The 27,009-nt window shown below is 43.1% G+C and overlaps 1 long non-coding RNA gene across 4 annotated transcripts in view; it reads left to right on the forward strand.

The window, feature by feature from the left end:
- LOC102556915 (uncharacterized) overlaps positions 1-27,009 on the forward strand; it is a 28,249-nt gene that overhangs the window by 577 nt on the left and 663 nt on the right. The window contains exons 2-4 of one of the 4 annotated variants that reach the window (XR_015653119.1): positions 4,283-4,360; positions 6,385-6,570; positions 7,556-7,693. This is a non-coding gene — a long non-coding RNA (uncharacterized LOC102556915). Of the gene's footprint in view, positions 1-4,282; positions 4,361-6,384; positions 6,571-7,555; positions 7,873-27,009 lie in introns of those variants that run through there. The other 3 variants (XR_015653117.1, XR_015653118.1, XR_015653120.1) reach the window with 3 other exon arrangements.

Raw genomic sequence — 27,009 nt, forward strand, 5'->3', positions numbered from 1 at the left:
GGCTTGCTGGATTTCCAGCTTCACTACTGAATTTCCTGTCAATTGTTATCAGGTGTTGCTGTTTTGTTTCCTTTTGAAACATTCATGCACTTTCCCAACAACATAAGAGATCACCTTGGTGTAGTGCTGGTACTAGCAGATATTAATCTTTTACCAGTTAAATACAAAATAGTACCTCAGTGTGATCATCAGTTGCATTTCCTTGGATTTGAACAAGACTGAGCAACTTTTTATGTGTTTTGGCCATATTGAATTTCAGGCCTTAAGAGGGGCTAGCAAGGATTGCTGTGTGGGCATCAGATCCCGTCACAGATGGTTGTGAGCCAGTTAGTGCTCGTAAATGCCGAGCCATCTCTCCAGACTCTCGAAACAAGGTTTTAATCAGTTATATACTTTGGATGTTCAGTGTACTCCAAACACCCATCGACTGATAGACAAACCAATTGTGATATATCTAGACTGGGAAAATTAATTGGTGAGGAACAGGTACAAAGTACTGGTGACCTGCTACCTAAGCATATCTCAAAGGCATGCTAAAATATAAAGACATTCATAAAGACTATACATTCTGCAAGTCCATTAATATCGTTTGTCCACGACAGGCAAATCTAGAGATACAGAAAACAGGTTAGTGACTCCTACAAACTAGGGGTTTAATAAATAGTCCCTGCTAGTAGGCATCATTCGTTTTTAGGGTAGTAAAAAGTGTTCTAAACTTGATTATCATTATGGTAGAAGAACTCTGAATCCACATTGAATTGTGCACACTAAATTAGTCAGTTTTATCTTGCATTGAGTTTTATCTCTTAACTACTATTTTAGATCAAGGCAATCGTGTGCTCAGACCTTATGCCAGATTTTCTTGTTTTGTTTTTCACAGAGAATTGATAATTTTAGCAGTTTAAAGTTCTAACCTCAGGTGCAAGCGTAAGGCTTATAACTTGGTAAAAATTGTTCCTTTAGTCTTTTAGTCTTTTTGCATATCCTTTCCAATAAAAAAATTATCCAGGGAATGTATGGAGTTGTCATTTTCTTTTCTCACTTTAGTAACTGAGCAGAATTCCAGAAGATCAGGTCTCTCTCTCTCTCTCTCTCTCTCTCTCTCTCTCTCTCTCTCTCTCTCAAATTTGTTTGCATTACATCACTGTCCCCCCTTCCAGTGCCCTCCTCCCACAGTTCTTCCCCCAACATCCTATCTCTCCTTCTCCTTTGAGAGAGTGAAAGTCCCCCTGGGTATATCCCCCCATCCCCACACCTGCCATCCCCCAACCCCCAACACCCCCCCTTCCCCCGCCCCACATACAGCTTAGGTACTTCTTATCCTGCTGAGGCCAGACAAGGCAGCCCAGCTAGTAGAACATTTCCCACAAACAGGCAATAGCAGCTTTTGGGATAGCCCTGCTTCAGTTGTTCAAGACCCACATGAAGACCGGGGTACACATGGAGAGGCCTGGCTAGGTCCAGCCCCTGTGTGTTCTTTGGTTGGTGCTTCAGACTCTGAGAGCCTTAAGGGTCCAGGTTAGTTGAATCTGTTGGTCTTCCTATGGAATTCCTATCCCCTTCTGGATCACAATTCTTGCCCCTATTCTTCCGTAAGAGTCCCCACATTCCGTCTACTGTTTGTCTGTGGGTCTCTGCATCTCTGTGAGTTAACTGCTGGGTGGAACCTCTCAGAGGACAACCATGCTGCGCTCCTGTCTGCAAGCATAGCAGAGTATCATCAACAGTGTTAGGGCTTGGTGCTTGCCCATGGGATGGGTCTCTAGTTGGACCAGTTATTGCTTGGCCATTCCTCGGTTCCACCCTCCATTCCTGCATTTCTTGAAGGCAGGTTAAATATGGGGTCAAATTTTTTGTGGGTGGGTTGGTGTCCCTATGGCACTATTGGGCATCCTGCCTGGCTACAGGAAGTGGCCTCTTCAGGTTCCATGTCCCCACTGTGGTGAGTCTTAGCTAAGGCCACCCCTATAGATTTTTGCTAGTCTCCCTATCCCAGGTCTCTAGAAGATGCCCCCCCACGCCCACACCCACACCCACACCGTTGCAGATTTCCATTCATTCTCATGGCCATCTGGCCATCTCTCCTGTCTCTCCCCACATCTGATGATCCTGATCCTAAACCTCCCCCAGCCCCTCACCCATCCAGTTCCCTCCCTCCATCTGCCACCTACAACTGTTGTATACCCCTTTCTAAGTGAGATTCAAGCTTCCTTGCTTGGACCTTCCTTCTTGTTTAGCTTCTCTGTGGAGTGTAGCATGGCTATTCTGTACTTTATGGCTAATGTCCACTTATAAATGAGTACATACCACACTTGTACCCTTGGGTCTGGACACTTCACTCGGGGTGACAGTCTCAAGTTCAATCCATTCGCCTACAAAATTCATGATGTCTCTCTTTTTAATAGCTGAGTAGTATTCCATTGTGTAGATGTACCAGATTTCCTTTATCCATTCTTCAGTTGAGGGATATTGTAGTTGTTTCCGGTATCTGACTATTATAAATAAAGCTGAAAAGGAAGATTTTAATCTAATAATTCTAATATTTGGAGCCTCAGTTCTCCCAAGGTAACTAAATCTGATTTTTTTCTAGATCTTTATTCTAGCATAACAGATTTAACCATCTTTCTAAGTGAGCCTTTGTTCTTATTGATCAATTCAAAATGTCTTTTAAAGTAAGCAAAAACAATTCCTACATATAATATGGTAGAATGCATGACAGTTATTCATTTATCTTAAAATTCCCTCCACGGTTAACTTTGTTATTTTATTTAGTGTCAATGGAGTATGGTAAAACAATATTAACATCAATAATTATGCTGTGTGGAGTCCCTATGAATATCACATCAAGCATATTAAATATATTTAACTGTAAGGTAAATACTGCTTGTATGCCCACGGCATAGACAGGAAACTAAACTAAGGGCATGAAGTATCATGCTCACGGTCATAAAACAGTGAGGAGCAGCTCCGTGGCTCACTCCAGATCCGCCTAACCAGAAATTTCATGTTCTTCCAACCCAGGGATCTGAAAGCTTTCAGAACAAAACATAAACCAGATAACAAATTCTTTAGGTTTTACAAACCCAAAAAATCAAATCTAGGGAGAATTTGATTATAGAATAAAGGAAAGGACAGATTACTATCAGTTGAGCAGTGTGTGATCTTTGCGGAGTAAGATCCCCTCTAGTGAGGAACAAAACAGGTTAAGTTCCCAGGGAGCCTACATTCTAGCAGCTCAGCTTTGTGACAGTCACCCTCCTTTATCAAAATCCTTGGGCATAGTTCCCTGTCACTTCCCATTGTTCCATTTTTTTATCCTTCCTTGAATAGTTATACCTTTCGCCATGAGAAAAGGTAAATGCTGTGACTACATCTAAATCTGAGAGGAAAGAATGCCAACTGGCCTTTCTTTTTTCTCTCACTTTTTTTTAAACTTCCTGCACAGGCACCCTCATGGCCAGTCATAGCTCCTGGCTTAGAGAAAAGGAAACTGAGAGTTTCGCAATTAGTCCACTTCTTCTTAGTTAACAAATAAAACAAACACAATGTTTTATAAATGTTTAATGTTTACCAGTTTGTTTGCACATGGACATGTTGGGAACAGAGCAGGAAGGCCTCAGAGTATTGGCAGCTCTTCCTGTGACTGCCTTGGTTCAAGCTGACTATTGGAACTCAGAGCTTGATTATCTTGTGTGAAAATACACAGCTGCTCGAAAGAAATAGATCTCCTCACTAGAATATTGAAAGTGGCTAGCCGATGAAATCCATACATTTCCATGTTTCAGGATGTATGACTTCTTTTCAAAGGCTGTTGGCAATACTTTTAAATCTGGGGTAATTGAGTAATTTATCATTAATAAGGCTTAGCTTACATGCCAGTCACTTATAAAAGTCAGTTTCCTACAAATTCAAAGGCAAAACCAAACACTAACGAGAGCCTGCAGGCAGACTAGATAGAGAGTGGCACTATCGTCTGTAAAATATAGGATTAAGCAAGGAATTGTATTGCACAAGACAAAAGAATGTGAAGTAATTTATGTTGTAATTGCTTAGGGTGATAGTTTAAGCAATATCTTCTTATCAATAAAAATTTGAAACTAACATTTGTGGCTTTACATTTTACTGTCTACCATTTATAGGTTTAAGGAAGTATACTCCCAACACATAGGAGTGTTTCTTAAATGCAAATATAAGGTCACTATTTATTGAGTGTAAATAAAAACAGAAATGAATGAGAGCTCTCCGCCTCTCTTCCTCATGCTCCTCTCTCTTTCCCTTAAAGAGTGTTCAACTCACTTAGCAAAGACGGTGCTACCTGAATTGGAGACTGGTGTCTTCTGACTCCTTCAACTCCCTTTGAGTAAGTTCCTCGCTGTCTTAGTTCCTTCATGATGTTAAAACACGACACAGAACTGGGGACCGTGCAAGTAAGAGAAAATACTTCACACCGTTCTAAGACAGTGAAGTCCAAGATCAAGGCATGTGCAGGTTTGTTGTCTGATGAAGATGTGACTTCTGTGTACTCCAGAGAAGACATGTGCTATGACCTCAGCAGGCAAATGACCAGAAGCTATGAGATCATTAATCTTATCCATGAAGACAAACCTTGTTACTTACTCACCCCTAAAGGCCTCACCTCTTAATACTATCTCACTGGTGATTAAACTTCAACTGTATACATTTAGGGGACAAATTCACAACACAGCAGCCACCAAAATTGTACTGAACGTGAAAGATGAATGAAATTTTCTTAAGATTAATGTACTTCCTTTTATTAATTTAACATTTCCTTCCTGCCCACGAGTCTCAGTGTGGACTGCTCCAAATTCATAGCGACAAAGATTTTTTTTTTCAAGCCACTTCCGTCTCTCGCCTCTTTAAATGGTTTTTCTTTAAGGAAATTTCTTCAAATTAGCAACTTTCAGCATGCTTATTCCACTACGTATAACTATACTGTTTCAGTGGTACAAAGACTATCTGAACTAACTGGAGAGTTCCTGAGTTAAGGACTTTTATTATTCCTCCTCCCTTTCTCTGCTTAAAAAAAAAATAATTGTTGAGAATTTTCATTTACGAATACACTCTATTTACATCATTCCAAGCCCTCCCTCTCCCTCTCCAACTCCTCTAGTATCTCCCCTCCCTCAAATTCATGACCTGTTCTTCTATAATTCGTATTGGTGTGTGTGTGTGTGTGTGTGTGTGTGTGTGTGTGTGTGTGTGTGGTGTGTGTGTGTGTGTGCGCTCACGCATGTGCTCGCGCATGCGTACAGCCATTGATTACATCACCTACAGGTGAGGCCTTATGAAGTTTTTCTCCATCCATGTCTACTCACTGTGCAGAGCAAGGACGTAAGTTGAGATTCCCTGAGTACGATATCCTTGTGGTATCTAGAAGACACGTTCTCTCAGCAGGCATCCTGGACCCTGGGCTCTTACAACCTTACCATCTCCTATTTCATGATGTTCTCTGAGCCTTGAGTGTTGGGGGTTGGGTCGTGTATATATCATTTGGGGATACACATCCCACTATCACTTATTGTCTGTATTTTTACCGGGGGTGGATCTCTGTAGTAGCCTCTACCGACTATGCAGAAATGTGGGAGCTACTCCTACTGTGGGTACAAGTATTTAGTATACAGTACAGTCGGAAACTAGATTGACTTAGGAAAATGGCCGTGGCATGCTCTCTGCTAGGGTCTATGACATCTCTGGCCATAAGGTCTTGGCTAGGTTTACAATCCCCGGTATGAGTTCTGGCTTAGTTTGCCATCTATTGCTGTGATAAACACCATGACCAAAAGCAACTTGGGGAGGAAGGAATTTATTTTATTTCACAGCTTGTAGTCTATTGTGAACGGAAGTCAGGGTAAGAACTTAAGGCAAGAATGTGGGGCAGGGCCTGAAACAAACCATGGAGGAATGCTGATTACTGGATTACTCTTCATGGCTGCCTCAGCTTGCTTTTTTTTTTTTTTTAATAACACCTAGGACCATGTGCTCAGGGGTCGCACCAGCCACAGTAGGCTGAGCCCTTCCACATCCATTAAGAAAACACCACAGATTTGCCCACAGGCCAGTCTGCCAGAGGCATTTTCTCACTTGAAGTTCCTTCTTTGCACGTGACCTTGGACTGTGTCAAAGTGACAAAGAAATAACCAGCACACATTCACTCCTTTTGAGTTAGCTTTAAGTCCAACCCAAAAGCTGTTGGTTATCCCTAAGATAAAAGTTCCACTGTTGGGGTTGGGGATTTAGCTCAGTGGTAGAGCGCTTGCCTAGCAAGTGCAAGGCCCTGGGTTCGGTCCCCAGCTCGGAAAAAAAGAATAATAAAAAAAAAAAGTTTCACTGTTGTGTTACACCGATCATTGTTCTGATTCCCAGCCTTCACTGCAGGGTAGGTCCATTGGTAACACCTCGTCTTGGCAGCTTGCACAGCATCTTCTGATGCTAGGAGAGCTTGTCTTCAGGGAAGAAGTTTCCAGGTCAGCTTGGTTCCTCCAAGGCCTGTGTCTGAAGCAAGAGGGTCTTAGCCTTCAACAATAGGGTCTTACCTTCAAGTTCTGTGAGGTAAGCAAAGACAACGGCAATTAGCTTATATTGTTTGGGGGACCTTTGGATCCCCCAACCTACAACCGACAAAATAATGGGCGATGTCTCTTGCCTGGCACTTGGGTTTTTCCTAGTCTGTAACTCTCTTGGGGAGCATTATCGCCCCATGTGGGGTAATTCCATATAAATTTTACACACACACACACACACACACACACACACACACACACTCTCACATACACACACAGACACACACACACTCACACACACACACACACACACACACGTTAGTGTATTTTAAGTGAGCTTACAAAATAACTTGTTCCCTTATGGCCTTTTCAAACATCCCAGTGCCATTTAACTTCTCTCTCTTTCTCTCCCTCCTCTGCATACCTCCCTCACCAGTTAAACTTGCTCTGTTTTTCTCTTTTCCCCCTTCTTAGCACCGATGTCCTACTAAACCCGCTCTAGAGCTTCCCCTGCCCCACAGCCTGTCATGGTCCCAGTCTACTTTTCCTGGATTCTGTAGTTCCTCCAGGTTACATACTCTGAAGACCTGCAAAGAAGAGAAACCATGAAAGCACTCTTTACCCAACTATAGAGACATTTGGTTGTCCTTGCTCATTGTGCTCTATTCACAATAGCTAGGAAGTGGAAGGGGCCTATACATCCATACCTGGTGAGTGGATGACAAATATATAGTACACATACACAGTGGGATTCTATTAATCTATAAAGAAGAGTAAGACTTGGGGGTAAGTAGATGGAAATGGAAAATCTTATACTGGGTGAGGTAATCAAGATCCAGAAAGACAGGTTCTAAATATTCTTTCTTCTTTACTTCTAAACCCCGATGGTTAAACTATGTGGATGTCTCCCAGAAGCGAAGACCTCCTATCCCAGTCTCCTCTGCATCTATATGTGTCCAAGTTGAGAAAATTCTGGCTACGGGGCATATGCATGTGGCATCTTTCTTCATTTCTCCTTTCGTCCTCTTGTCTAGGATGTGGGAGTGATGGTTGCAGCACATCCTGCTTAGTGATGATGAGAGCTACACATAGGAGGAAGTGGAACGGCGCCTTGGAAACAGTCACTACTGTGGTCAGTGCCTCCTGAGGACTGCACTAAACCACAGAAGAGGGTAATAGAAGCTGCATGCTGTTTAAAGTTCTGTTTGTGCCTCTAAAACTAGTCATGACCACTGTGAGGTTTTTATTTGGTTAGCTGTCTTTAGAGTAGCACGTATAACCCCTTGATAAAATGTTTAAAGAAAACAGCAGTCTCTCTCACCACTGTCAGTCCTCTCTTTTCTGCTACTGAGTACTGAAAAAAATCAATGTGAGCCGATGAACGGACGCCAATACAGTTTAAATATGTGACCTATAGCTTGGCTGCTACATATTTTTTTTTTCTTTTTTTCGGGGCTGGGGACCGAACCTAGAGCCTTGCGCTTGCTAGGCAAGCGCTCTACCACTGAGCCAAATCCCCAACCCCATATTATTTTAATATACACCTATATCTTTTATATTTTTAAGATTTCTTATTTATATGAATACACTGTCGCTGTCTTCAGACACACCAGAGGAAGGCATCAGATCCCATTACAGGTGGTTGTGAGCCACCATATGGCATGTGACTGTTAGAAATTGAACTCAGGGCCTCTGGGAGAGCAGTCAGTGCCCTTAGCTATAGAACCATCTCTCCAGTCACCATGTATTTGCTTGTTTGTTTGTTTATAACATAAATAAGTACAGGTAGGCTTTGTTCTGGATCTTTATTTCCATGAAATATGAAAATATGCACTGTTGATGCTTTCTTCTCATAAGAATGAGGCTTATGCCCATGGATGCTATAGTGGTACGAACATTACATGGCTAACCAATGGCTTTAGGATCAGGTTTAAGGCCTACTTTACAGAAGAAAAAACATGCTCACTTCAATAAATCTGACCAAGAACCCGCTACAAATTTCTAAATGGAAATAGCTAAATAGGTTAGAGTAAGGCTTTGCTTTGTATTGTGAAAGTTGCTAGAACCAAGTTTAATTTTAGCAACCTCTAAAGACAAAAAGGGTGGAGCAGAAAGGTTCAGATGAAATACTCTCATTGTCTCAGGGAGACTGAACGCAGACCTTCATGCTTGTTAACATGCACTCTGTCGCTGAACTTCAACCCCAGCCCCAAAGCATTCTGATTAATAAAAGAACCCACGCTGTAAGATGTGAAACGTTCATCTAGACCTTAAATACAAACTTAAATTCCTATAGCACTCATACCCTCTGGATTATAGCATAAGACTAATGTACTCCGCATGCATTTTGTAATTTCATGGTCATTCCATGATTTAGAGTGAGATTGAATAAAACTCTAAAGTGAACGGTTGACTTGTTCATTCTCAGTAAACATTGAGAAAACAACTTAATATATCATAACCATAGAGCACTTGCCTAGCAAGCGCAAGGCCCTGGGTTCGGTCCCCAGCTCCAAAAAGAAAAAAAATATCATAACCAAAACAGAGTGTGCATTCAACAAACCTATCAGCAGAGCTAGAGTGCCCACCTGGACCTTGGCCCCATCTGGGTAGCTCTTTGTTTAGAGTGTGTCTGAGGTCTCCAGAATGTCTACACTCGCCCTATTATCTTCTCTGAGAAGGGTTTACACTAGCATTATGCTTTGCTCAAATGCTCTTAAAATTAAAGACGCAAATTTAGAGATCAGTTATAATTTCTTTTAATATTGAGCAAAATCACATCAAAATGTTAGATTTAAAACACAGGATGGAGAGCAGGCCCTGCCCTTCACCTGAACAGCACAGCAGAGCTGACCCTGCATGTGAAGGTTGTAGTGAGTCCAGGAGAGCCAGCCCTGCCTCTTGTCTGCAGGGTGGTGGTATAGACAAAGGAGAGCTGCCCTCATCCTCTCCCTCCTCCCTTGCCACTTATGGCGGTCAGAGAGCTGGCCCTGGAGTTATGACAGTGGGAGAACTAGCCCTGCCCCTTGCTGGCTGTAATACTTGGGAGAGTGGACCCTGCATCTGGGCAACAGGATAGAGCTGGCACTGTTTGCAGGGGTGGTGGGTGAGAGGTGGGGAAAGGGGAAGGAATGGGCTTGGTGAGGCAGTCTGTGGGGGAGTTACTGGTGAGCCAACCCTGGGGGCATGAGAACTGGAAAGCAGACCAGTCAGACACTTCTTAGGCCCAGATCCAGGACTTTGAATTGACCCACCCCATCTATGAACTGCTGGAGTGAATGAAGGGGCCAGTCCTGCAAAACCAAAGCTACAGGATCTCCATGACACAGGGCAACAACAGGATATCTGAGAGGAGTCCCAGTGAGGTTCCAGTACTGATAGAGTGCCAGAAGCCAGAGGCTTCCTACCATACATGCCCTTAATCTCAGGAGACAGAGGCAAGGAGATCTCTGAGCTCAAAGCCAGCATGGTACAGAGCAAGTCCCAGGTAAAGAAAAGCTTGAGTTCAGGTGAGTCCAGGCATGGTCGTACATGCCTTTAATGCCAGCATTCAGGAGACAGAGCAGTGCAGATCTCTGAGTTCAAGGTTAATCTACAGAGCAAGGTCTCCCTAGCTTAGCCAATGAAGGAGTTGAAAAATCAGAGAGCTGGTGATAATGTAATAGAACAAGGTGGTGGGGGCAAGTTCCTGCTCCAGCAAGCAATAGCACTCAGCAGCTTTGGTCATGTGGCTTTGGCTTTAGAATCAAGAATAGAAGGAACTACTGGGACAATTGACACTGGTTAGCTGGAGTTAAGAAATTAGAGTCGATTAAGATTAAGAAGAGACCTGCATCACTGAGGTGAAGTCTGGGAAGTGTTTGAGATTCCAGAGATAGCTAAGCTTGTACCTCATGCTGCAACTGGACTTGGTAATGTGTAAGAAACCCAGTTAATACTGGTTTTGAAGGTATGAAGGGGTCATGGAGAGCAGCTGAGTCACGGCACTGTAAGAGGCCAGGGAAGGGCATTGGTGAAGGTGCAGCCTCAGTTGCAGTTGATGGCCCAGGGCGGAAGGGGTTGTGCAAAGAAGTTGAGGCTTGGCACCATAAAGGGTGCCTATGAGAGGCTATTGGTGAAGCCTAGTTGCATTGGACAAAACCCAGTGTGCTAGAGATGCTAATACCATGGGATGATCACCAACAGTAGAATGGAGTCAACCAGAACCCAGAGTGCTACAGAGGACAGAGCTGGAGAAGTGACCCAAGCCCTTTGGAGGAGCCCAGAAGATCATGTGTGGCTCTCAGACATTGGGGGGTGGGGAAGCTGTGAAGGTGAAGTTTACTTGGAGACCTCAGGATGTTCAAGATGCCAGAACTGTGGGATACGTGATGAGGAAAGCTGCTAACAGGGAGTGGAACCAGCTCAGGAGGAAAAAGGTTGTTGATGGTGAATGCCAGATCTGCGAACAGCAGTCAACAAAGGATGAAAGGAGTTGGACATCTGAAGAGCACTTTGACATCAGACATGGAGACGTGGCAATGTGGAGTTTAGAGTTTATGCAGCTGGTTTTGGTCTTGCTCTGGACCAGCATCTCCTCACTATGATGTTTTGGGATGGTAATGTATATCCTTTGTGTTGGAGATATGTGTTCTGCATTTTGATTTTATAGAGAATTACAGTTCAGTGATTGGATGACTATCAGAAGAGACTTTGAGCTTTGGACTTTTAACATTGTTAAAACTGTTAGACTATGGGGACTTTTGAAGTTGGACTAAATGTATTTTGCATTATGCTATGGCTGGGTATGGCCCCATAGACTTATGTGTTTGAACAAGCCAATGAAGGCCATGGAGAATGTGGTGGTTTGAATATGCTTGGTCCAGGGAGTGGTACTATTAGGAGGTATGGCCTTGTTGGAGTAGGTTTGGCCTTGTTAAAGGAGGTGTGTCACTGTAGGGGTGGGCTCCTCCTCCAATCTGCCTTGAAGTCTGTCTTCCTCTAGCAGCTTTCAGGTCAAGATACAGAACTCTCAGCTCCTCCTGTGCCATCCTGCCTGAATACTTCCATGCTCCCACCTTGATGATAATGGACTGAACCTCAGAGCCTGTAAGACAACCCTAATTAAATGTTGTCCTTTATAGGAGTTGCCTTGGTCATGGTGTCTCTGCACAGTAGTAGAAACCCTAACAGGACAGAATTTGGTACCAGGAGCAGGGTTTAAACCCATGCAGACATATGTCCATTGGATTGCAATGAACATTTGCAAGCAAAGAAGTGTGGACAAAAGGGTAAATTGTGGGACACACTATGACACACTGCAACTTCTACAGGGGATTTTTTTCTCTATTAGGTAGGAGGTGGCAAGGGTGGAAAATGAGTACGAGGGGCTGGGGGGGAGAGATGAGCGGGACTGGAATGAATGTTGTGAAATTCACAAAGAACCAATAAAAAGTTAAGAAAAAAAAAGACCCAAGATTGTTTTTAAAAGATATACTGTTGCCCCAGGAAATATTGACGAGGATTGATTAATAGTATTGCATCAAATTAATAATTATAGCTGTCTCTTCACAGCTAAAGATAGAACAGAATGAAGAAATAACCTATAGACCAGAAAAAATATTACCCACTATTTATCTGATAGGACTGTTATACAGAATATATAAATAATTAAAAAATTAAACACAGAAAGAACAAATAATCCAAACAACGAACAGGCAAAAGAACTGAAAAGCTCTTACAGGAAAAGAAATGACCAGAAAAATAAAACACAACTCAAAACTCCCTCAAGATTTTATTTCATGCAAGTCAGAATAACTGTAATGAAGAAAGGAAAAACAAACCCAGGCAAGGTTGGGAAGGCGTGGGGAGTTGGACCTTCACACAGTTCGTGGGAACGTCAATTACTGCTGAAGTGGAAACCAGTGTGGAAATTGCTCAAAAACAAACAAACAAAAAGCAAAAGGACTCCTACATGATCTAGCTGTAATATTTTTGGGTATATATCTGAAGAAATCCAAATCAGCATACACACACATCCGGGCTTATTTTGGCCCAGTTCACAGAAGCCAAGGAACAGAATGAGCCTGGGTACCTGCCAGCAGAAAAAATGATTTTTACATAAAGTACCTATACATAGTGGAGTTTTATTTAGCCATAAGAAGAACAAAATCATCATTTTTCACAACAATGGATAGAACTGGATATGGGTTGTGCAAAGCAAAGTAAGGTAGACTCTAGAAGACAGGTGTCATGTGCACACACAGAGTCAGAAGGAAAACAAAAGAACATGAGAGTGCAAGGGAGCAAGGAGAGTTGGGGAGAGCATGGAGAGTTGGGGAGAGCATGGAGAGTTGGGGAGAGCATGGAGAGTTGGGGAGAGCATGGAGAGTTGAGGAGAGCATGGAGTGTTGAGGAGAGCATGGAGAGTTGGGGAGAGCATGGAGAGTTGGGGAGAAGAGCATGGAGAGTTGGGGAGAAGAGCATGGAGAGTTGGGGAGAGCATGGAGAGTTGGGGAGAGCATGGAGAGTTGGGGAGAGCATGGAGAGTTGGGGAGAGCATGGAGAGTTGGGGAGAGCATGGAGAGTTGGGGAGAGCATGGAGAGTTGGGGAGAGCATGGAGAGAGAGGGAGGGTGGAGGAGAGAATGGGGAGAGAGGGAGAATGGGATAAAGGATAGGGAAAAGGGGTGCATAATTGGTGTGTGTGTGTGAGTGTGGTTATGATCAAAATACATTATAGCTCATATGAAAATGTCAAGTCCATTATTTTATATAAGTCAGAATGTGCTAAAACAAGAGAGGGCACTAGAAGAATTTGGGGACAGTCTACTTGATTTTATTATTTGCTAGATGCATGAATTTGCCAGCAGTCATGGATTTATATACAAAAATTACAGTATATATATGCATATATGTATGTGTCTACTATATATATATACTAAATATATATACATTAATATATATAATATACTATATATTAAATGCTATATATGCTAAATATTATATATGCCAAAATATATAGAATATATACATATACACGCACACACTAAAATACATTAAATTGTTGCAAAAAAGTGAATGACAATATATATTTTGAGTACAATTATGAAAGCACTGGAGTATCAATATTAATATCAAATAAACTGCTATTTAGAACAAGTTATAAAATATTGTATATAGATTATAAGTTAAAATTTTATAAACATTAGAATAAGTAAAATGTGTTAACTCTAAAACATCTTTCATCCGAAGGAGAAAAATGCAGCGTCGTTTGCTAAGTGGTTCCGTTTGGAGGGAGAGCAGGGGAGAGAAGATGGCTAACAGAGCAGTATGTGTGTTCACTGCTTGTCATCCTTCTAAGTGTTGCTTTCAGAGCAATGGGCAGAACTTTAGTCTACAAAGTCAACATTTGCTTCTCATTATTAAACCATGGCTTAAAATTAACTTTATTAACCCAGCTTAAAATGAAACTTTCCTTTATACTCTGACTTCTCACTTTGAAACCTTCACTCTACAAAAGTTTCAGTTACTTGACAGAGATTCTCCCCTGCCCGTCATCCTACTCTCCCCGTGTTAATCTTCCAGTTGCTGTGCTGTTGCCGAAGGCAGGAGATTAACGTTGGTAGGTTGCCATTAATTACTTTTTTAGACTTTATTTAAATGTTGTCATTTGACTCAGGAAAGTCCTATTTGTGGCTGGGTTCAATGTTACATTTCTGAATTCCAAGTACTGTGGTTAAGTAGAAGCAGGAGGATTGTCACAAGTTCAAGACCAGCATGGCCTATACGTAGAGAGAGAATTCCAGGCTAGCCAGGGCTATGTAGTGAGACTCTGTCTCAAAAATTACAAATAAAATAAAATAAAATAAAATAAAAGCTAATAAAAATAAAAATAAAATAAAAACCCAGAGAAATCAATAAATAGATAATAAGGTAAAATAAATTCCTAATTCTGGGATTTCTGGACCAGGAAACCAACCCAGGAAGCCACGTTACATATTGCTCTCTTACTTCATTTTAGTGAAGGATCGTATTCAGACTCTCTCCTTCCTAACTTTAATTTTCATGACCTGGCAAGGACACTGGTGAGTTATTCTGTGGAATGTCTCAACTTGGGTTTGCACTATGTTGCTCATGCTTAAATTTGGATTACACATTCCTGGCAAGGATGCTTCCAAGTTAATATTGCCTCAGAAAGCACCTGATGTCCACATATCCCTAACTACTCCTGCTAGCATAGGTCCCGTGATTATAGCCCCTGCCAGCTTTCTCCACCTTAAGGTTACTGTTTCCCCACTGTGGTTAATGAGTCCCTAGTGGAGAGATACTTTAAACTCTATGCAAATATCTTAGGTTCCTCCCCAGCTATCTGACCCTTTAATTCAGGATCTTTGCCACTGAGATGTAACCCAAGCCTCTTTCTCTCTTTCTGGTCTTTGTTTTATTTGTTGGTGTGTGTGTGTGTGTGTGTGTGTGTGTGTGTGTGTGTGTGTGTGTATGTGTGTGTGTCTGTCTGTCTGTCTCTGTGTGTGTGTCTGTCTGTCTGTCTCTGTGTGTGTCTGTCTGTCTGTCTCTGTGTGTATGTGTGTGTGTCTGTCTGTCTCTCTGTGTGTCTGTCTGTCTGTGACAAGGCCTCTCTGGTGTAGCCCAGGATGGCTTTGCATTCACTATGCAGCCCAGGATAGTCTCATTGTCACAGTTCTCTTGCCTCTGCTCCGAGTGCTGGGAATTACAGGTATGCACCCCTGCCAATACACACCACCACTCCTAATACCTCTTGGTTTTGTTGTTGCTTTGTTTTGTTTGCTTTTAATCATACTTTAGTGAGCTACTTTATAGTCCATTCTCATTTCTTAAAAACATAGTTTTGTTGATGCATAACTTACCCAGTATACATTATAATTGTACAATTCAATGGATTTTAAATGCCTTCATACACCTGTGCAAGAAATCACCACAATCTAGTTTTAGAACACTTTCATTGTGCCAAAAATCCTTTGGGGACTGGCAATATGGATTAGCAGGTAAAGGGTATGGCCATGTCGACCTTATGACCTGAGTTTAATCCCCAGAACCCATGTAAAGATGAGAGGAGAGAAACAATTCCACAAAGTTCTCCTCTGACTGCCACATGAACTTTGTGACACACACCCACCCCCGCCAGAAACACACACACACACACATCACACATCACTCACACATACACATATCACGCACACATCACACACATACACACACATCACACACACATTACACACACATCACACATACATCACACACATCATACACACTCATCACACATACATCGCACACATATCACGCACACATCACACACACATCACACACATCACACACACATCACAACACATCACACACACATCACACACATCACACACACATCACACATACATCACACACACATCATACACACTCATCACACACATCACACACACACACACAGTTCCTTTGGATCTGTTTGCATCCATCTGCTCTCCACTTCAGGCCCGGGGTAACCACTAATCTGCTTTCTGTCTTATCCACATGACTTTTACTCTTGTCCATCACAGTGTTATCGCATCTTTTGTGAACTTTTGACGTCAAAGACTGTCTTAGTTGCTGGGATAAAGAACATGACCAAAAGCATTTGGGCAGGACAGAGTTCATTTCAGCTTATGACTCAGGTAATACTCCATCACTACGGGAAAAAGTCGAGGTAGGAATTCAAGGTAGGAACTGAAGCACAGGGCAGAGAGAAACGGTGCATACCGGCCCTGGTATCCATGCTTGCTCAATGCTTTTTTATACAACCAGGACCAGCATCTACCCAGAGGTAGCACTGCCCTCAATGGGCTAGGCCCTCCCACATCAATCATTAATCAAGAAAATGTCCCACAGACCTGCCTAATCTGATGGAGGCATTTTCTCAACTGAGGTTCCCTCTACAGAGGAGACTCTATGTTAGGCCAAGTCAACAAAACCAACAAAAAATACCAAACTAGCACAAAGACATACTCTTTGATCTTTAAAGGCATTTTTGACTATGTGACTATTCCCAAAGCTACCACAGATTCTTAAAGGATTGGTACTTTGTTCCCCCTCTTCCTTGGCTGGATTGGGTTAGCTCCAAGTTCACACGTACCTCAGATTGTGACTGTACATGCTGATGGGGCCATTAAAGAAGTAACTGAGGTAACAGGAGGTCATATAGGTAGGCATTAATTCAGTACTAGTGGCCTGATAAGGAGATTAAGACATAACAGCCAACGACATGGGCTTGCGAAAGACCGAGGACGCAATGAGACAGCGGCTACTTGCCAGCCAAGAAGAAAAGCCTACAAGAAACAAAAGCTCTACGCCCATGCAGGCGCTCTTGGTGGCTGCATCTTCTTGTCTGTGTGTGCAGGCAGTCGGATACCTCAGGAGGATTTTCCAACTTCAGGATTATAGATTAGAATGGAGGTGAGAGTCTAGGGACTTTATCAAATGTTCCCCCAAAATTCTCCCCATTTTAGAACTAGCCCCATGCCCACATTTGCCAAGTGTTGCTCCAGAAGGAGGCTTCACTCCTTACCGAGCCTCTGTCAGGTTGACAGAAGTTATAGAACTGTGTGGAATTCAGAACCACTTCTCCTTTTTCTTTTTGAATATTAAAATTATGTTTTATTCGGAGAGCTCAAAATTTTAGAAGACAGTAGAATAATATTCTAGATATGTTTTAAGACTAAGATACACTATTCTTTAATCTTTTATTACAGTTCAGTCTTTATTCCCCTCCCAATCCACCCTCTGTTCCTCATCCTACACCTCCTTTCCCCCACATCCACACCCATCCCCCACCCATCCAAGAAGATGTCCCCACCCCCCACCCTGCACCCCACCAGACCTCCCCACTCCCTGGAGCCTCAAGTCTCTGGAGGGTTGGGTGCCTCTTCTCTCACTGAGACCAGATCAGGCAGTCCTCTGCCGTATATGTGTCAGGGGCCTCATATCAGTTGGTGTATGCTGCCTGGTTGGTGGCTCAGTGTCTGAGAGATCTTGGAGGTTCTGGTTAATTGAGACTGCTGGTCTTCCTGTGGGGTTGACCTCCTCCTCAGCTTCTTCCAGCTTTCCCCTAATTCAACCACAGGGGTCCCAGGCTTCTGTCCATTGGTTGGGTGTAAATATCTGCATGTGACTCTTTCAGCTGCTTGTTGTGTCTTTTTGAGGGCCGTCATGGTAGGCCTCTCCTGTGAGCACTCCATAGCATCAGTAATAGTGTCAGGCCTTGGAACCTCCCCTTAAGCTGGATCTCAACTTGGGCCTGTCACTGGACCTCCTTTCCCTCAGTCTCCTCTTTATTTTTGTCCCTGCAGAAGAACCACTTCTTAAACGGACTTCTAATTCACCCCCATCCTGCACCTCACCTTTCTCCCCACTGCTAAAGCAGCTAAGGAGGCCTTTGCGACAACCAGATATTGAGTAGCTATTCCTAGACAGTTGAAATAGTCCCGCTTAGAACCAGAAGAGAGGCTCCTTAAGACCTACGAAGTAAATGAAGTGTATAAGGTTCATAAAGGAAACAAACCTCAGAAGTCTCTGGAAGCTTCTGAAATCTACAAGAACCACACCCCATGTCCCATCCCACCTCCATTATATACGCTGTAACAATTGCCAGGGAGTGAAACTCCTTCTAGGCTAACTGCCTACAAGCTGTGTACACCTCACCAGAGATGGTCTTGCGAACCGTCGTTCACTGTACGATGGAGCTTTGGGTTGCTGCTCGGATAAGCAACCCTCACCCATACTCCTGTAACCTCAGCACATTCAGGAGCTCGTTGAGCCAGGCTTGGGTGGAATCACTTCTTTGGTCTGTCATTGGTGTGTCTTCTCAGGTAGGCAGAAGTGTGTTGACACCTGTGAGGCTCATGGTAGGATGCCAGGAGAGGAGAAGGATCCCTGAGTTAGGAGGGAGGGGGAGGTTAAAGAGAGAGCACAGAAGTAGACACACAGGTCTACAGACAAACATATACAGGCAGGCTGGTGAAGGCAAAAAGCTAAGCCCTCTGACCCCAGGGCCATATTTATACCGAATCACACAAAAGTGGCGCTCTGCCAAACATAGTTATGTAACAGATTGCATCAATGTTTATGACATCTGGTGTCTCCGCCATTTTGTGCTGATTCAGACCACTGTCTCGTCCAGCGTTAGCTGACTCAGACAGACACCCTTACTAGTGCTAGGCTGTCAAAACATAAGCTAATCCTTTATGTCCTTTTGTTGTTAACATCTCCCAAGCAAAATTCGTATACTAGGCAATCCCCATCTTTTGCCAAGACATGTCTAAGGACCATTTTTTTTTTCTCAGCAATTAAATAAACTACCTCTCTATCTGTGTGGCCTCTCAATCCCAGATTACATTCTTTCTGTCTTCCCGAGTCATTCTCGAGGTGAGTTTTGACTTCAGAAACAACTCCTTTGCTGTTTTGTTTTGTTTGTTTGTTTGTTTGTTTGTTTGTTTGTTTAGCTAGACCTTGGCACGTGCCTGTATTATTTAACTGACCCCATCTCTTTAGAAATCCGATTTACATTTGTTCAAGTAAAACAAAAGCTGGTTTGGGAGGGTGAGGATGAACGAACAGGCCTGTTTTATAGTTCTGCCAAAGGACATCTCTGCTCTTAACATATCTGGTCAAAAACTGCGTCCACCGAACCAAAAGTAAACCTTTGACTCAGACCTGTTCACTTTCCTCACGTTTATAGTTCACCTGTTGACAGAAGAGGAAACTGGTAATAGCCGTGACTACAATTAAAGTGATCCTGTAGAATATCCACCCCTGACCTTAGACCTGGGATGTAGTTCACGGTTACTACCTACACTCCAGCTGCCACTTCGGCAGGATGACAGACTCTGACTTTCAAGTGCTCAGTGTGTGGCAGACACCAGCCATGCCATTTCATATGCATTAATCTATTTAATCATCCCTTCAACCTGAGAGTACCCAGGTTTTTATATATTTTAGGATGAGGAAAACTGAGGTTCTGAAAGGATGAAGGTTTTGTGAAATTTTACTTCTGAAGACAGAATTCAAATCCAATCTAACCGCCAGGCCCTACATCCCCACCGTGCTGATTTGTTGTTTGGGGTTTTGAAACAGTTTCAGTCCGTGAGTATAATGGCTTGGGACTCACTAGGTAGCCCAGGCTGTCCTCAAAGTCACAGAGATCCTCCTGCCTCCACTTCTCCAATGCTAAGGTTATAGGTATGGACCGTCACAATAGGCTCATGGTATTATCTTGTAGATTACTATATGCTGGGGCTTTTGAATGTCCGTTTCTGTATCCCAGCTCACCTAATCCTTCCTTTCTCCTTCTCCAGTCCAGCCCCCTATTATACCGTGTGTCCTGCACCACTGAACAGTTACAGTTATTTCGGTTTTTCCAAACTCCTTCCCGACCTCCATTTTTCACCCTTCTTACACATCACATTTTGGGAAGATTCTGTGACAACTCAGCATCGACTTGGTGGCATCCACGTGCTCATCTAGCACAGAAAGAGTCCTCTTTCGCTGGGTTGAGGGTGTACCTCAGTTATGAGAGTGTCTGCTTAACTTGCTCAGGGCCCTGGGTTCAAACCTCAGGTTCACCTGTTCAAACTAGATGTGAGGGCATACATCTAGAATCCCCGAATTTGGGGAGGTAGAGGCAGGAGGAATGGTCTCAGGGTTCTCAGCAACACAGTGAGTTTAAAAGATCAGCCCGAATATATGAAACCCCATCTTAGGGAGGGAGAAAGAGAGACAGAGACAGAGAGACAGAAGAGAGAATCTTCTTCACCAAGCTTTAATCACTGATTGCCTGCTGGGGATGGTTGAAATGGCTCAGTGGGAAAAGGCACTTGCCACGATGTCTGAGTTTGATTTTCCAGAAGCCACACAGTGGAAGGGAAGAACCAACTCTGCAAATATTCCTGTATGGGAACACACACACACACACACACACACACACACACACACACACACACTCATACACACACACCACACACACACAGACACACACCACACACACACAGACACACACACACCACACACACACCACACACACACACAGACACACACACACCACACACACCACACACACACACGCACACACGCACACACACATACACACCACACACACACACCACACACCACACACACACACTCACATACACACAGACACACACCACACACACACAGACACACACACACCACACACACACCACACACACACACCACACACACGCGCACACACCACACATACACACACACACCACACACACACACACCACACACACACACCACATACCACACACACACACCACACACACACACCACACACACACCACACACCACACACACACACACACACACCACACACCACACACACACACAAACTCACACACACACACCACACACACGCACACACGCACACACACCACACACCACACACACACACACTCAAATGAGTAAATGTAAAGAAATTAAAAAATTATTTGTTTGTATATCAATCCCCTCTTATACTAGATCATAGGTTCCTGAAATTGTCGTAAATAGTGTTAGTCTTCACGTGACTCCAGTGCCCACTGCTTAGGATAAATAAATACAAATATTGAGTTTTATATAAACTTCTGGCTGAGTTAATGTTATGATTTTATGCATTTGTTGAGCAGGATGTTATGAAAGTTCTTAATTCCTTTCATTTATTATTCAGAGCATTGCTAATAATTTACTTTACTTAAAAAAGAAAAGAAAAAGAAAACCAGGGTCCAGGTCCAGAGCTGTGCTAGACCTCTATGTTATATCTTTAGCCTTAGATCCTTTGAGACAGGGTCTAGCCAAATGGCTCCAGTTGGCTTTGACTGCACCTGATAGCCAGTCTGATCCATACCAGCTAACTGTTGGGATTCTACATGTAAGACACTATATCCAGTCTGAACGCTTTTAAGTTTTTCTGTGGACACTAATTTAAGAAACAAATGCTGGCATGTTTGAAAATACTGATGTTGTTGTACAACTTTAAAATGTGAATTTTCAGCTAAATTAAAAGTACAAAGTTGTCTATCTCAGAAGCTAAGCTCTTATGCATTGCACATTTCAACTTAACAGACAGCCCCACTCCATAGTTAGAAATGCAGCAAACACACTGCGTACCCAAGTACGATGCAAGAAATATTTACAAATAAATTTCAGGTTTCCAGTTGTTACTGTCAATAGATTGATTCCCACTTTCTGGGATCTAAGTGATAAAAGTTATTATCGCGGCTCCCGTGGAAATGAATAGTCACCTGACAGTTACCAGAATTTATGCAGAAAGTTTCTCGGCGACATGGTTTTCTCTAGCTCAGATTCTCTAAAACTCCAAGTCCGTCAAATTTAAACCAAAGACCGAGGAGATAAGATATAAAGAATGAGGAAAAATAACTCCCTCAAACAGCCTAGCTCTTTTTGTGTGTAAAAAGTTCAACTGCTTTGCTCTGACAGGCAACATATGTCACTGGACGCTTTGAGACTCTTCCTGTGGGTGCTGGGTGGAGTTAGGGAAGGTTTGGGGTGCTGCAGAAAGCCTTTAAGCTACCTTAGAGAAACTCAGTCGCTGATTAAATCTTAGATGTCTGAGGTGGGTTTCCATATGATGGCTACCCGGAAATGAGAACAGATAGTCTCCTCATTGAAGCAACACTATGGATAAACTTAAGAACCTGCTGGACGGGGGCTGGGGATTTGGCTCAGTGGTAGAGCGCTTGCCTAGGAAGCGCAAGGCCCTGGGTTCGGTCCCCAGCTCCGGAAAAAAAGAACCAAAAAAAAAAAAAAAAAAAAAAAGAACCTGCTGGACACAGAAGGTTTCACCTCAAAGAAAAGAGTGGCCCGTGGCGTTGATGGTCACGTTGTTCATTCTGGGGAAACCCAAGCAAGCTGCTTATGATGTGGCTGCTTGTAGCCGCTAATGTTCTCTTCCTTGCTTTGGGTCCTCATTATGTAGGTAGGTTTATTGTATTCATTTAATTCTGCATACTTGCTTCTCTGATGCTACACGTGGAGCCAATTTTACTTATATAAATAATAGAATTAATTATGGACTGTAAAAAACTTTTAAAAAATTTTAAAAAGTAAAAAAAATATTATAGACCATATACCATGGCATTTGTATCCATAACATAGCACGGACTATCTGTCATTTTCCAACAATCAGCTCTTCCCCAGAGAGGCTCCTAATGTGAGAGACAGAGTGTTCAAAATGTGACCTCCGTAAATGTGGCTTCCTGATAGGATACCTAAGGTTACATTGGGTGAAGGGGTACTGAAATATAAGTTGTACCAGAATAAACAGATTTTAAGATATTTCCAAAACTGGATCACTGTGTGCAGATTTTTTTACTAAGGAATTTCTGACTCAGATCCCACAGATTTTATTTTTAGCTTTTCATACATAAGCACTGCCCTCACTTCCATGTCCTCCCTAATAACCCTGTCTCAAATTCGTGTCCCTTTTTTCTATAATCATACCAACATACACAAACATGCATGCACACACAAACACATACATGCACACACACAAAAACATGTACATATACAAATATGCACACATACACAATTACACACACAATTATGCACACACAAACACACACACACACAATTTGAATGAGTCCAGTTAGTATTGCTTATATAGATTTGGCCTAGGCTAGACCACTAGGGAATGCGTAACCTACTGGGAGACAGCTTGCCCCTAAAGAAAACTGACCTTCTCTCCCTCAGCAGACACCAACTGCCTATAGCTCTTCCCTTGTGGTGGGGCCTTATGGGCACCCACCATGTTGACTGGTGTGGTCTTGTTCATGTAACCATATTGTTGGGGGTTAATGGATGTGACATCCCCGTCATGTCCAGAAGACACTGTTTCACAGCAGTTCTCCCAGTCTTCTGACTCCTACAAGCTCTCTGTTGTCTCTTCCTGTATGTGCCTTGGCCGAGTATCATGTTTCAGGTACCCCACTGGGGGATGGGCACTCCATAGTCAACCTGTTTTCTGCACTTGGACCAGTTGTGATTCTCTGTAATGGTCTCTGCTGGGAAAAAAAAAAAAAAAAAAAAAGGAGCTCCCTTAACGAAGGATGTGAGGTGGACGTATCTACGGGTGTAAAGATAAGTTTTAGAACGTGGTTAAAAGTTGTGCTGATCCAGTCAAGTAGCAGCAGTAGATTCTCTTCTAAGATCAGTGTCCACACTAGCGATGGGTAATTGGCTAGGCTTTTAGTACTAAGAATGATTTCCCTCTGGCTGAGTGGGCCTAAGTCTGATTGTAGAGATTTAAGCTCTTGCTCTCTTGCCTCTTGCTCTTGCCATCTTCCCCTCTCCCCCTTTGTCCCTTCTCTCCCCATTCCCCTTCCCACTTCCCTCCACATGTTCATGGCCGACCTCTATTCCTCTCCTCTTCTACTCTTCTCTCTCTCTCATCCCTCTCCCTTGTCTCTTCTCTCTTTCGTCCCTCTCCCTTGTCTCATCCTCTCATTAAACCTTTCCACATGGGAAAAAAAAGAGATTTAAAACACATTTTTAGAATGGGGTTATTTGTTTTCTTGAAGCCTTGTTTGTGGTTTTTTTTTTGTTTTGTTTTGTTTTGTTTTTTTTTTTTTGTTTTGTTTTTTTGAGTTCTCTCTATATTCTCAATCTTTATCCTCTACTGGATGAACTGCTGGCAAAAATCCTCTCCCACTCTATGGGCTCCTTCTTCACTCAGTTAATTCTTTCCTTTCCTGACCAGAATCCTTCTTGTTTCACTAGGTCCTATTTTTCAATTGTTGGTGCCAGTTTCTGAGCGAACGGAGTCCTGTTGAGCAAGTCCTCACCCCGCACAAGACTCCTTAGACTGTCTTTTACCAGGTTCAGACTTTGGGGTTTGACATCATCCACAACCATCAAATTAGCTTTCCCAGAGATACAAGGGTGGCTCAGCCTACTCAAGTTGATAAGTGAAATAAATCACAGAAGTAGGTTTAAGGACAAAAATCGCATGAGCCTCTCAATAAATGCAGAGTAGGCCCGTGACAAAACCCAACATGCCTTCATGATAAAAATCCTAGAGGAATTTTTGGCCCTAGTGGGAACATACCTCGCTATAATAAAGACCTTGGCAGGCCCGTAGCAAATTGCATCTTAAACAGAAAAAAAAATTGAAGCAATCTCGTCAAAATTAGGAACGAGAGGAACTGTTCCCTATGTTAGCCTCCGGTACCGGCTCTCTTCTTTTTCAATGTAGCGCTTGAAGCCCTAGCTAGAGCAATAAGGTAAGGAAACTAAAGGAGCATAAATAGAAAAAGTCAAATTATCCCTATTTGCCAATGATATTATGCATATGAGATTCTAAACACTTTCAGGAGAGTGGAAGGATACAAAAACAAATTACAAAACCCAGTAGCTCTTCTCTATGCCAATAACAGCATCCTGCGAAAGAAATCCTGAAAACCATCCCATTCACAACAACCTCAAACACGTATACATTCGTACTCATCCCCATAAAAAGCCTAACCAAGGGGTTGCGAGACCTCTACAATGATGATTTTACATCTCTGAGGGAAGACAATAGAGGATGGGAAGACCTTCCACGCTCATGGACTGGTAGAATTCAGAGTGTGGCAATGGTCACGCCTAAAAACCATGTGCGGATTCATGACAGTGCAACCACCTGGTAATCAACCACCGAAAAATGCAAACGAGAGGACAGAAAGTATTATTTACAAACGGGGCTGGAAAACATTGGATGTCCACAGGTAGAAGAATGAGATTAGAACCTTACCGCTTCCTCTGCACAAAACCAACTCCCACCAGGTCCAAGATGCCAGTGTGAAACTTCAGTCTCTGGAACCCTGCAGACTCTTGGAGAGCAATGTTACACAGGAGAATCCTCATTCCGCTTATGGGGAGACTACTGAGGAAAAAGTGCCCGTCCTCCCCGGGCTTCTAAGACACCTTCTAGAGAGGCTAAAATCACCTTCTAGAGAGGCTAAAATGACCATTTTTCTACAGCGTCCAGATGCAAAGGATGCTGCCTGACTATGGTCCAGCCAGGAAGGGATAGGGTTGGGGATGGGGAATCAGGGTACAGGCCTTTAGTGAAGTCGGTAGGATTGCCACGCCCGAACGAGCTTTCTTCGCTGGATCGGATGTCGCCCACGTGGAGGAGATCTACTCAGAAAAAGACTCCGACTTCTGGGAACAGAAAGAGAGGCTGTAAGTAAGCTACAAGTTATCCACAGGAGTAGAAACATATGGACCAGATAAAATGATCTGTAGGGGAGAATAAGGAGTAATCTTTCGAATAGCCGCCAAAATCCTCGAGAAAGTCAGCTTTGAGTGTCCACCAGGCCCATAGCCCAAACAAGGCCGTTCTTTAAGAGGGTTGTCATTCCTCAAACTGCCTCCTCCCCTCCCCCTCCCCCTCCCCACCCCCACCCTCAAGGAACTGGCCACCAGCTACGTGGAAGAAGGAAGTGGAGCAAAGTGCAGAAAACAACCTTTCATTCTTCCTCTCCACCCTGCTCCAGCCAGCCAGCCAGGAGGATAGCCTCTGGGCCCAGACAGATGGAGCCTTGATCCCTATCTCCAGAAGGTATTCTGGTCTCTGATACAAAGCTATGTTTTCAACCAAGGATTTTTACCCTGGAAGGGGAGAACCATGGAAACTTTCATATGGGCATTTGTATTTGCACACTCAGGTTTTTGTTTTTGTTTTTTAAGCTTCTTTTTAAGCAATGATTAAATCCTGGAAAGAAGCATTTAGGGTCCCAGGCCAGCGCGACGATCCTCTTGGATCTGTATTTTCTGCTTCTGAGCTCTAATCCTCATTTTAGCTACCCGGCTTCTAAGATTGCCTATTTTGCCTGCCTCTTCTACAAATTATTTCTCTCCGTTCTGGTAAAGAAAAGAATTCAAGCCAAGACTCTAGACAATGGCATCTTTAAATGGTGGATTTGAGCCTCTACCTTCTAAAAAGATGTATTATTGTCGTGTACGTGTGGTATACGGGTAGCATAGTCCAGGTGAGAAGGTTACAGATTCCCACACATGTAGGTCAAGTTATTGCCAGGGACCAAGAGCAGGCTAGAGTCTCTGAAGGACTAGGTAAAAATCACAATGACACCATTGTCAGGCAGAGGTCAGAGAACCTGCTAGCACTTGTTGTTGGCCATATATCAGCAGATATTTTGGTTCTGCATCTGGGCCATGGTCAAGGTCATGGGAAGTTCTGAACATGCGGTCAAGGTGGACATAATTGTTCAGGGGTTTAGGGGCTGAAAATCACTTGAGCTGACACAAAATAGAGTCAGGGTAAAAGACAGGACTAGATGGAGCTACCTCAGTCATTGCATAGGCACATGTAGAGTTCAGAGGACAAAGGGTTGGCTCTCTCCTTCCAGCTTTATGCGGGTACAGAGGACCAAACTCATGTCTCTATGCTTGGGTTCAAAACACTTATCCACTGAGCCATTTCATCT

Source organism: Rattus norvegicus, chromosome 1 (genome assembly GCF_021556685.1).
Source record: "Rattus norvegicus strain SHRSP/BbbUtx chromosome 1, alternate assembly SHRSP_T2T, whole genome shotgun sequence".
Classification (NCBI taxonomy): Eukaryota; Metazoa; Chordata; class Mammalia; order Rodentia; family Muridae; genus Rattus; species Rattus norvegicus.